Source organism: Lissotriton helveticus, chromosome 12 (genome assembly GCF_964261635.1).
Source record: "Lissotriton helveticus chromosome 12, aLisHel1.1, whole genome shotgun sequence".
In the NCBI taxonomy this organism is placed as follows: domain Eukaryota; kingdom Metazoa; phylum Chordata; class Amphibia; order Caudata; family Salamandridae; genus Lissotriton; species Lissotriton helveticus.
In genome coordinates this window covers 573,864,038-573,873,913 of record NC_136073.1, presented here as the reverse complement: position 1 = coordinate 573,873,913, position 9,876 = coordinate 573,864,038, and the positions used below count along the sequence as shown (strand labels likewise).

Sequence of the window (9,876 nt, the reverse complement as noted above, 5' to 3'; positions counted from 1 at the left end):
CCTGCCCCGAGCACCTTTTGCGCCTAAGCTGAGAGGCCTGCACTCCACGAATGTTCTGTGAGTCCCCTTTCTTCACCGCAGCTCGAGGCTCCTTTGCATTACCTAGTCCATTGGCTAGTGGGTCCCCATGAAGGACAATCCTTTGTTTCTTGACCTTTCCTGGTTGCTCCAGATGTGCTCTGACTCACCTCCAAAGGGTGAGTCCCTCAGACCTTGCTGGTCTGCACCAAAGCCAATCTTGTCTTCTTGCGTGGGTTGCTGTTGCCAAGGCTTGTTGGGTTCAATCCGGATTCTGACGCTGCAGCACTCGACATCCTTCGTGGGACAGCTCGAATCCAGCTCCTGGTCGACGCCTCCTGGTCCTCGTGGTTGAAGAGTCAAGCTTCACCTACTTCACCTTAAAGCACCCAACATCGGCTGGCAACTTCCTATCGCCATCCTGGTCACTGGCTAGTGACCCAGACTCTGTCCCCTCTGCTTTCAGGTTCTTCAGGTCTCCGATCCACCCTTGGATCCACCCGGACACTTTTCCCCTGGTCGCCTGCAGCACTTCTTCGCAGCTCTCCATTGGAAAAGACGACGAAACCCAACACCAAAAGACACCTATGCACCCGGCTTCCCTGGGTGAGGTAACACGAGTACTCCAGTGCTCCCATGGGTCTTGACTCTCGAAGTGTCCTAGTCTAAAAGGGTTCCATCGTAGTTCACTCCCAAGTGTCCTTAATCTTTAACATTTTTACTTGCTTTTCCTCCATTGAAGTCAATGGTGATTCGCAGCTGTGTTTAGACACTGCACGCATCCCTCGTGGGTCTTCTGCGTCCCAACCTTGGGTGGTTCCTGGTTGCCCAAGTGGTTCTACAGGCCCTAGGCCTCACTTCTATCCCTCACGTGGTTCTTATACCACTTTTTTAGTATATGGTGTGTGAGGCCCCAAGGGCAGCATGTGTACTGTGCTAGTTTACTGTGTGCTATTTAAGTCCTTGTATTGTACTTTTGCCTCTAGCTTCGTAAAGGGACTGGAGGGGTTGTGTTTAGAATAAATATATATATATATATATATATATATATATATATATATATATATATATATATATATATTTGATATATACCTTGTGTGGTGTACTTTCATTTGATTATTCAAGAGATGATAGACTGGTAAAACAAGCTGCTTTACATTCCTTCCAGACTTAGCCTGAAGGCTGCTCTTCACAGCTACCATTGTGTAACCTGCCAAGCCAGTGGCAAAGCAGGTGGCACTACAAAGGCCCCCCTTATACCACTACCTGTGTTGGGGGTTCCATTTGAAAGAGTAGGGATTGACATTGTTGGACCAATTGATCCCCAAACTGCATCTGGGCACAGGTTTATCCTGGTGATAGTGGATCATGCCACCAGGTACCCAGAGGCAATTCCCCTTAGGACCACTACAGCACCTGTTGTGGCAAGAGCCTTTGGCAGGGGAGGCCTGGACAATAGGTTTCCTGTCCAGGGAGGCGCTAGCACCTCCCCAGACAGGCTTTAGTGTATTGGGGCAGGGTGGGTTGCATTCAGTGAATGCATTTCAGACACTGCCTGGGGCACACAAGGTGCTCCATGCATTTCCCAGTTCAAACTGGTTGCTGGGGCACTCAGCCCCAGCTCTGGCGCAAAACTGGACAAAGGGGAAGGGGTGATAATAGATCATAGAACATTTCTGCAACGCAAACACACAGAGGCGTACAGGTCCGGTACACTGCTCGCCCGCATAGTCCGAGATAGGCCTGATCCACCGGTTATAACCAGAATCCGTACATCGCAGAGACATATAGCACATACCCAACGAGAAATAAATACAGTCTTTCATGATTACCTTAGTGCGCTTTACGCAGTACCTACTCCTGTGGAGGGCTCCTCTATAGTAGAGTTCTTGCAGGATCTCCCCGTTCCGGTAATCTCCGATGAAATACAAAAAGACATTCATGGCCCCATAACCCAACAGGAAATTCGAGCAGCTATAAAAGGTCTGAATCGTAACAAGGCACCTGGAATTGACGGGCTGCCCACTGAATTCTACCATACATACTCAGAGACTCTATTCCCCGCACTGGAATCAGTATATAAGGCCGCCTTCGAGACCGGTCATCTGCCATAATCCACCATGCAAGCACTGGTCACGTCGTTACCCAAACCAGGTCGCGATGGCTTAGAGTTGTCTAATTATAGACCCCTTTCTCTGCTAGCGACCGAATATAAAATTCTAAGTAAGGCTCTCGCCAACCGTATACAGCCATATCTTACTACACTTATACATAGTGACCAGTGTGGGCTCCTACAAAACTGTAGCACATCCCTTAATACCCGACGGTTACATCACGTTATGAAAGCTACTCCACACGCATACCAGGCAGCGAGAGGCATAGCACTAGACCTCCGATAGGCCTTTGACTCTCTTTCCTGGGACTTCATGTTCGCGACACTCCAACGATTTGGGTTCCTGGACACATATCTAAAATGGATATGCTTATTATACACATCTACCATGGCCAGAGCACCCACAGGCCGCTAGATTTCCGACCAATATACAATCCATAGGGCTACAAGGCAGGGATGTCTGCTTCCCCCCCCCTGTTGTTTGCTATTGCGCTGAAGCCCCTAGCTATGGCACTTAGAGGATCGGCAGATCGACTAGGTATACACATCAATGGGTTGCCTCACCTAATCTCTATTTACGCATATGACATCCTCTTGTACCTACGAGACCTGACAGCGGATAACACTCCCCTCCCTGAGATCTTTGCCAATTTCGAACGTCTCTCGGGTTTGGCCATTAACCCGGGGAAATCTATGGCTTACTTCTCTCGGGAAACAACATGCTCTGATACTTTACAATTCGGAGATTACACTCTACCAGTTGCCTCCACCACCTTTAAAGATTTAGGCATTCAAGTGTTCAGAACCCAGTTGGATCAAATTGAAGGTAACATTATGCGGACCATAACGGCCCTCCGTGCGAGAGTAGCATTTTGGTCCTTTCTGCCGCTATCGGTGATGTGGCGTATCGCCACCTCAAAGATGATGATGCTTCCTCACCTCTTATACTACTTTGTGAACATACCTGTTGTTGTCCCACAGTCTAATTTCAACACATTGAATACAATACTGGTGGATCTAATTTGGAGAACAGGCCGCAGACGAGTGAGTTTACGGAAACTTCAGCTGGAGACCCGGAGCGGCGGCCTGGGAGTCCCGGACTTCAGGGCCTACTACTATGCTAGTCTGCTCCATTGGCTCTCTTACTGGATCGCAGGGAGGAATTTACAGGGAATAGGTTACACACCTAGGGATCTGGATCGGGGCGAGCTACACTCACTACTCCTGCTTAAAGCCAAGATTCCTGTGGATGCCCCCCCTCCTACTGAAGACCGCTCTACAGTGCTGGAGGAAGGCGTTAGAGTATACCTCCCTAACAACCCCTTATGCGATGAATATGCTCCTTTTGGGCATTTCCACCCCACAAGGTAGGCTCACGAAGGCCAGGATACAGGATTGGATAGATGCGGGGGTGAAGGACGTCGGGCGTTCTTTGGAGATGGAACTATGCTAGATCATGACTCCTGTGTTCAGGCTACAGGTGCACCAACACGTTTATATCTGTTAAACGCTGCTGTCGCACATTATATCAAAAACACATGGGCCCCACAGCGCAGTGAACCCTCACAACATAACTTGGTACACCTCTTATACTACATGGGAAATGGGGGACACTTGGTCCGATGGTTATACACGGATATTCAGGCACACGCAGCAATTGCACTCACGTCCCTCAGAGCGCACTGGTCCGAGGACACTACTACGGAAATCACGGACAAGGCTTGGAAGTATATGCTAGAACACCCCAAAAAAGTGTCACATAATGCGAAACTAAAGTTAATTCAGACAATGGTCCTTCATAGGTCTTATCTCACCCCTAAGAAGATTCATCGCATGTTCCCAGGTTCTTCCCATTGTTGCCCCGCTGTAAAGGTGACAAGTCAGACTTTCTACATATGCTGTGGACCTGCCCCCACATTTGAGACTATTGGGAGGGAGTTTGTCGCTCTTTGAGCGAAGTCACACAACTCCCTGTTTCGGATGATGTCCTTAACTGCCTCATGGGTCTGCTTAGACATATAAAGGTGCAGAAGGTCCGTCTGAGATTTTTAGACTTAGCCCTTATATTAGCAGTGCGAGCCCTCACCATGAGGTGGAAGTCCCCCAGATGTCCTGCGGTTTCAAGCTGGTAGCCGATATGCTTCAATGAGGGAGGGAGAGTGCTGCCCTTCGGAGGGAAGAAGAGAGGGGGCTGCGAAAGAAACCCATTTCGATGAAATGGGAGATCATGCTACATGAGTTCGAATCACTCGACCTATTACCCCCACAAAGTACCCCACCCGTATGACGTACAAGGTCAGGCTAAAATTCCCTGTCTCTAGGGTTCTGAGATTTTGACCCATACACTGTAACCCAAGGGCACTATAGACCTCCCAGAATTTCACTACTAGAATTCTCCTCTCAGTTGTTTTTGGAAGTTAATAATAGACTGACCAGGAGTCCGGGTTGGGTGGGTTAGGGAGGGAGGGGATATGGTTGAACATGTTATTCTAGCTAATTAGAAATGTAAATGCTTAATGCTTCCAGTTCCTTTGCCATAACTACGATGTTCCTGATACTCATGTTGTCATTAGAGATTATTTGTCCTTCAATTCATATCGAATAGTACAAAATATATGGTAGTTTTCTGTAAAACATATGTAGTACCTGTTATAAATACAAAAGACTGTCTACGTTGGATAGAATGTCATGGTCATCAATAAAGTATGTTTAATAAAAAAAAATGAAGTTCCTCTTGCTGGTTCTGATTTGTTTGTGGGGAATTTAAGAATTGTTGGCCTCCCTGAAGACGCAGAGCATGATGCAAACTCCTGTGCAGAATTCGTAGGAACCCAAAGACTCGAGAAATCAACTTTGACAAAGAATTGAAATAGAAAGAGAACATAGAATCCCAGCTTCCAGAAAATCAAAGTCTCTCCTGAGACCATCTCAAACAATAAGACCTTGTATTTTCAGGCCTTTAAGATATCGCCACACAGAAGCAATAGCATCACACATGAAGAAAATCCAATGCATTAATTTGAACAGAACCAAGATTAACATCACTCAAGACACGGTAACACGCAGGAAGGTCTTCTGTGCCTTAAGACAACAATTAAAGGACTTAGCTATACTCTTCTCTTTCTTTGTTGCGTTGAAAGTTAGAATACTGCACAAGGGTAAAAATATAGGGCTGGATTACGAGACTGGGGGTCCATACACTGCCAGACTCGCAGGGGCGCAGCGGTGGCAGTCTTCTGACCGCCCTGTTACAATTAGGATGGGCCGCCATTACCCCACAGCAGCCACCAGGGAACCGTTGTTCCCTGGCGGTGTTGCAACAGTCTTGAGGCCACAATATGCTTGGAGGGAACGCCATGGTCCTGCAAAGCATATTCCAAGATTCCTCTCCGTCACGGTTTTCATGGCGGTTCCTACTCCATGAAAAACGCTTTGGAGAGGTAACAAAGAGGGCTCTACAGTGCCCCCTTGTGCCTCAGGGCCATGGGGTGCATGCATGAGGGCACAACATGTACCTCCCTGTGTGCATGTACCCCAGTTCCTGTGCGGCATGGGCTTTACAGTCGATACATGCAGAAATTATTTTTCTTTTGCGGTGCCCATTGTCTGAGGCACCGCCGTGGGTGATACGGCCACTACAACGCGGCCATTTGCACGCATTACCATAACCACGCATGCATTACAACGCATGCGTGGTTACCACGAATAGCCTTTACCACGCATACCTTTACTACGAGATACCTAGTAAAGGCATGTGTGCTAAAGGTAAAATAAAACAAGCATTGGCATAGCCAATAGGTCTCACCTTTGGGACCATATAAGTGTTTAGCCATGCAACAGTTAATGTTGTTGCACCAAGGATATTGTGCTGCATAACTAAAGACTTATAAGGTCCCAATGGGTTCACAAATGACTTGCCTCATTAATATTCATGAGGTAAGTCGCAATTTGCAAACGCATTGGGAATGGCCTGCACTTTTCAGGGATGGTGGCCTGCTGGGGTCAGCAGACCACCATTTCTGTGACTGCTTTTTAAATAAAACTTTTTTTTTAAAACGCAACACGTTTTCCTTAAAGGAAAATGGGATGCATTAAAAAAGAAAAAAGAAATGTTTCTGTGTAATTTTTTTAGAGTAGCCAGTGGTCCATTGGACCACTGCCTGCTCTTAAATTTTGTTTTCGCAGCAAGGAAACTGGTAAACTGCAAGTATTTTGTGACCGCAATTGAGTTCGCAAAACAATCGTACATATAAGTGCGACTAGCTTTTAGGAAGGGACGCCCTTGGCATGCCCCTTCCTGTTAGTGAGTCGCAAACCAAATTTTACGAGTCGGTAATAGGTTAGCGACTTGCAAAATAGGGTCTGTACATTGCACAGGCGAATCTAGCTGTCGTAAATGAGCCGATTACCCATTTCCGACCGCTAGAAAAGGTCATACATCTGGCCCTTAGAGGACAGGCTCACAGTTGCCAATCAATCATAAGGCCGGCGTGTTACAGGAAATCAACATTGCTAGGATATTGCAAATCATTAATGAAATATAGTGCTATCTAAATTCACACTGGTGTAGGATTCATTGTCTTTATTACATCCCTCGTCTCTGAGGTGTTAGGCAATATCTTTTTGCATGTGCAGTTGGGTGTACTTTATTGATATTATCGCATGTCTTCCTCTCTTAGCCTAATGATGTTTACAGTCTCCCTAAATGTGTCCTCCCCATTCTTCATATTTCTTTGTAAATTTTTTATTATCCCACTCCCCTCCACCCCCCCATTTTTTAATAAATACCTTTTAGACCATCCTTCTTACTCTCTACCCATATTAAATATGTGTATCCGGCTGGGGGATGTTCCATCTTCCTTGTTATTTGTTTTTAACATTCCCTGCCCCCACATACTGCCACACTTTCTCTATTCCTATCTTTGTGATTCTCTGACTCCACGTTTTTCATTGTTTACTGCAGAACCAATGCAGAAATTGATTCCAAAGAGAGGCTCAAGTTTTCTATTTTTTGATGCTAAGAAATGATGATAACGAGAAATCTATGATGACTGGATGTTTTATGTTGTATGTATTGCCGTGTTTTAAAAAAAAAAAAAACAATATAAACATGTTGAAATATTGTTTTTTTTTTAAAAAGATAAACGCGGGTATGGCTAGGGAATCAACCACTATTTGTGACTGTCAGAAGCTGTGGATAATTAGTGGCACAACACAGAATCAGGGTGCTCTCCCTGTAGAATGTGATGAGGGTCCCAGAGTCTCCCATATCTCACAGATATTCATTGGCTTTGGGCTGAACGAGTCTCCTTGAAGATTTGGTGATCCCTGGAGGGTTTCCAGCCCCCCTGCGGTATAGAGGCTGCAGGGCCCTGCGATAAGCCCCTGTGGATTACAGATTGTCATTTTGCTGACAACACCCAGTGACATTTGTATCTTATATTGCAAGGGAAGACAGGTGCTCACTTTGTTTCACAGCCAGCTCCTATGTCACATCACTAGTAAAAATTTATTACAAGCAACTAGATGCGTTCTATTGTGTCGGCTTGTTATGATGTAAGAGCGTTTTTGTAATGGGAAAACATTTTCAAAATTTCTATAAGGAGCGGTATAGGTGGTTTAGTTATTAAGTCCACTAAACTATTATTAAAAGACGAGAATACTTAAATCGTTGCGCTTCACTTAGACTTTCTTTAAAGTCACTGGCATGTGTGCTAAAGGTAAAATAAAACAAGCATTGGCATAGCCAATAGGTCTCACCTTTGGGACCATATAAGTGTTTAGCCATGCAACAGTTAATGTTGTTGCACCAAGGATATTGTGCTGCATAACTAAAGACTTATAAGGTCCCAAAGGCGAGACCACAGACAAAAACTCTAGCAGGCTATGTAGCACCTTGGTACTTGGCAATAAATACTGCTAAGATCTGTATAAATATAAGCAACCCCTGATAGCTTTTGAATTAAGTATTTTTTAATAACATGACTTAAACACATTGGCAGAGCCAATAGCTCTGGCTAAACACAACGTCCCAATGGCGAGACTGATTGCATTGCAAATGCTTGTTTTTATTACCTCTCCCTTTACACCCCAACATTACTTTTGGTCTACCCACAACATTATCATGTAAGTGAAGTTGTAACCATCTGTACTCTGAAGCTGAACTTACACTGCTGCTGCCTGTGCTGTGCCTGTTCTTTAGATAATGTCAATTGAACCTCTTCTGTCTGTGCTGTAACAACGTTACTAATTGGAGGTTACCCAGGTGCTGCCAGTGCTGCTCCAGTTGGTTGAAGCTTGCACTACTACTGCCCATACTAGTGTACTTCGATGTAAGTTAATGTTGGGAAAATGTTTTCACTAAACAAAGCCAAACTGATTGGCTTTGTAAATTGGTCTTTGAAAGTCAAAGATACTCAAGTTGGTGATACACTGCATTCTCAATTTAACATCAAAATTAATGAAATCGTTTATTTACCAGGCGTAGTTAATTAAAATCATTCCATGACTAAAACAACACTCAAAAAGACTCCTGCTGGCAATAAAATACAATATAAAATGTAACAATCACATGTATAAGTCTTGCATCTCTAGAGTAATAAAGTGTAGCGCGAGTATTTCCTAAACCCTACTACCCAACAATCTCTGCCTACATTCATTTGTGAGTCGATAAGATCATCTGCAGTCATCGAGCAGTTAAAGTGCATATGGCGCAGTGCAAACTTGCAACTTATTGAGCCGTAGAAAGGGCACGTTTTAAAACTGAGCAATGCATCTAGAATGGAAGCTTGTAGTGCAGATGGCAGAGCCAGTAAAATGCAGTTACTGATAATCCAGCCGTAGGTCAAAATCGTTTCTCGGGCCACTTCTTTTAAATTATTTACAGTTGTTTAAGTGCATATGGTGTTGTGCACACTTACAACGTATTACCTTACTAAGCAATAAAAGAGACCTTTATTTAAGACATGTCGGTGCCTGCGAAATAGATGCTTTTAAAACAGATAGCAGCATCACCTCCACTGTTGCCCACTTAAACCCAATTGCTGCCATAGGCAACACGGATTAAGTGCAAGTAGTTTCTCTAGAAAAAGTAAGGCACTGCTGAGATTCGAACTCAGGATCTCCTATTTACCAGACAGGTGCTTTAAACCAACTAAGCCACAGCGCGACCTGTACAAATATTTGTTTCCACTTTATCCTTTTTCCTGTTCTAAATGTCATGTGCTGTAGTTTTCAGTACTCTAAAGTCTTAATATTTTTCACCTGTTCCCAACAAGAAAATGGAGAGAAAATCTGATACAGGAATGGAAAAATTACAAAATGTCTCATGAAAAGTTTATGTCGGTACAGATCCATATTTGTATTCATTTGTAATATTTTGAAGCATGCACTGCACTGGTGGATGAAGTGCTTTACATAGAGAAAGTACGAAATGTAATCGAAAGAGAAATGTTATAAAGATCATCAAAATGTACAAGACACGTATATGAACATCTACGTAACCTCTCATGGCCACTAGCCTCCCCACCTGTACTGTGCAGAGGTCACTGCCACATGCTTAATCTGTAAAGCCCTGGTGTGCTCACAAAGGTACTAAAGTGTTTTGAATGTTTTTTTTTTATTTGATACATTGTCTTCGTCTCCAAAGATAAAAACTGCAAGATATTTTTTGGTGCAGTTTTATATAGCACCAACGGTATTAGAGCGCTTTACATGAGCACCAGTTTCGTTGCAGGCGTCACATT

General features: G+C 44.4%; 1 non-coding gene across 1 annotated transcript; it reads right to left on the bottom strand.

Moving 5' to 3' along the window:
• Positions 1 to 9,224: 9,224 nt before the first annotated feature.
• TRNAT-GGU (transfer RNA threonine (anticodon GGU)) lies at positions 9,225 to 9,299 on the bottom strand. The gene has a single exon. It is a non-coding gene; the product is annotated as a tRNA-Thr (tRNA).
• Positions 9,300 to 9,876: the final 577 nt, after the last annotated feature.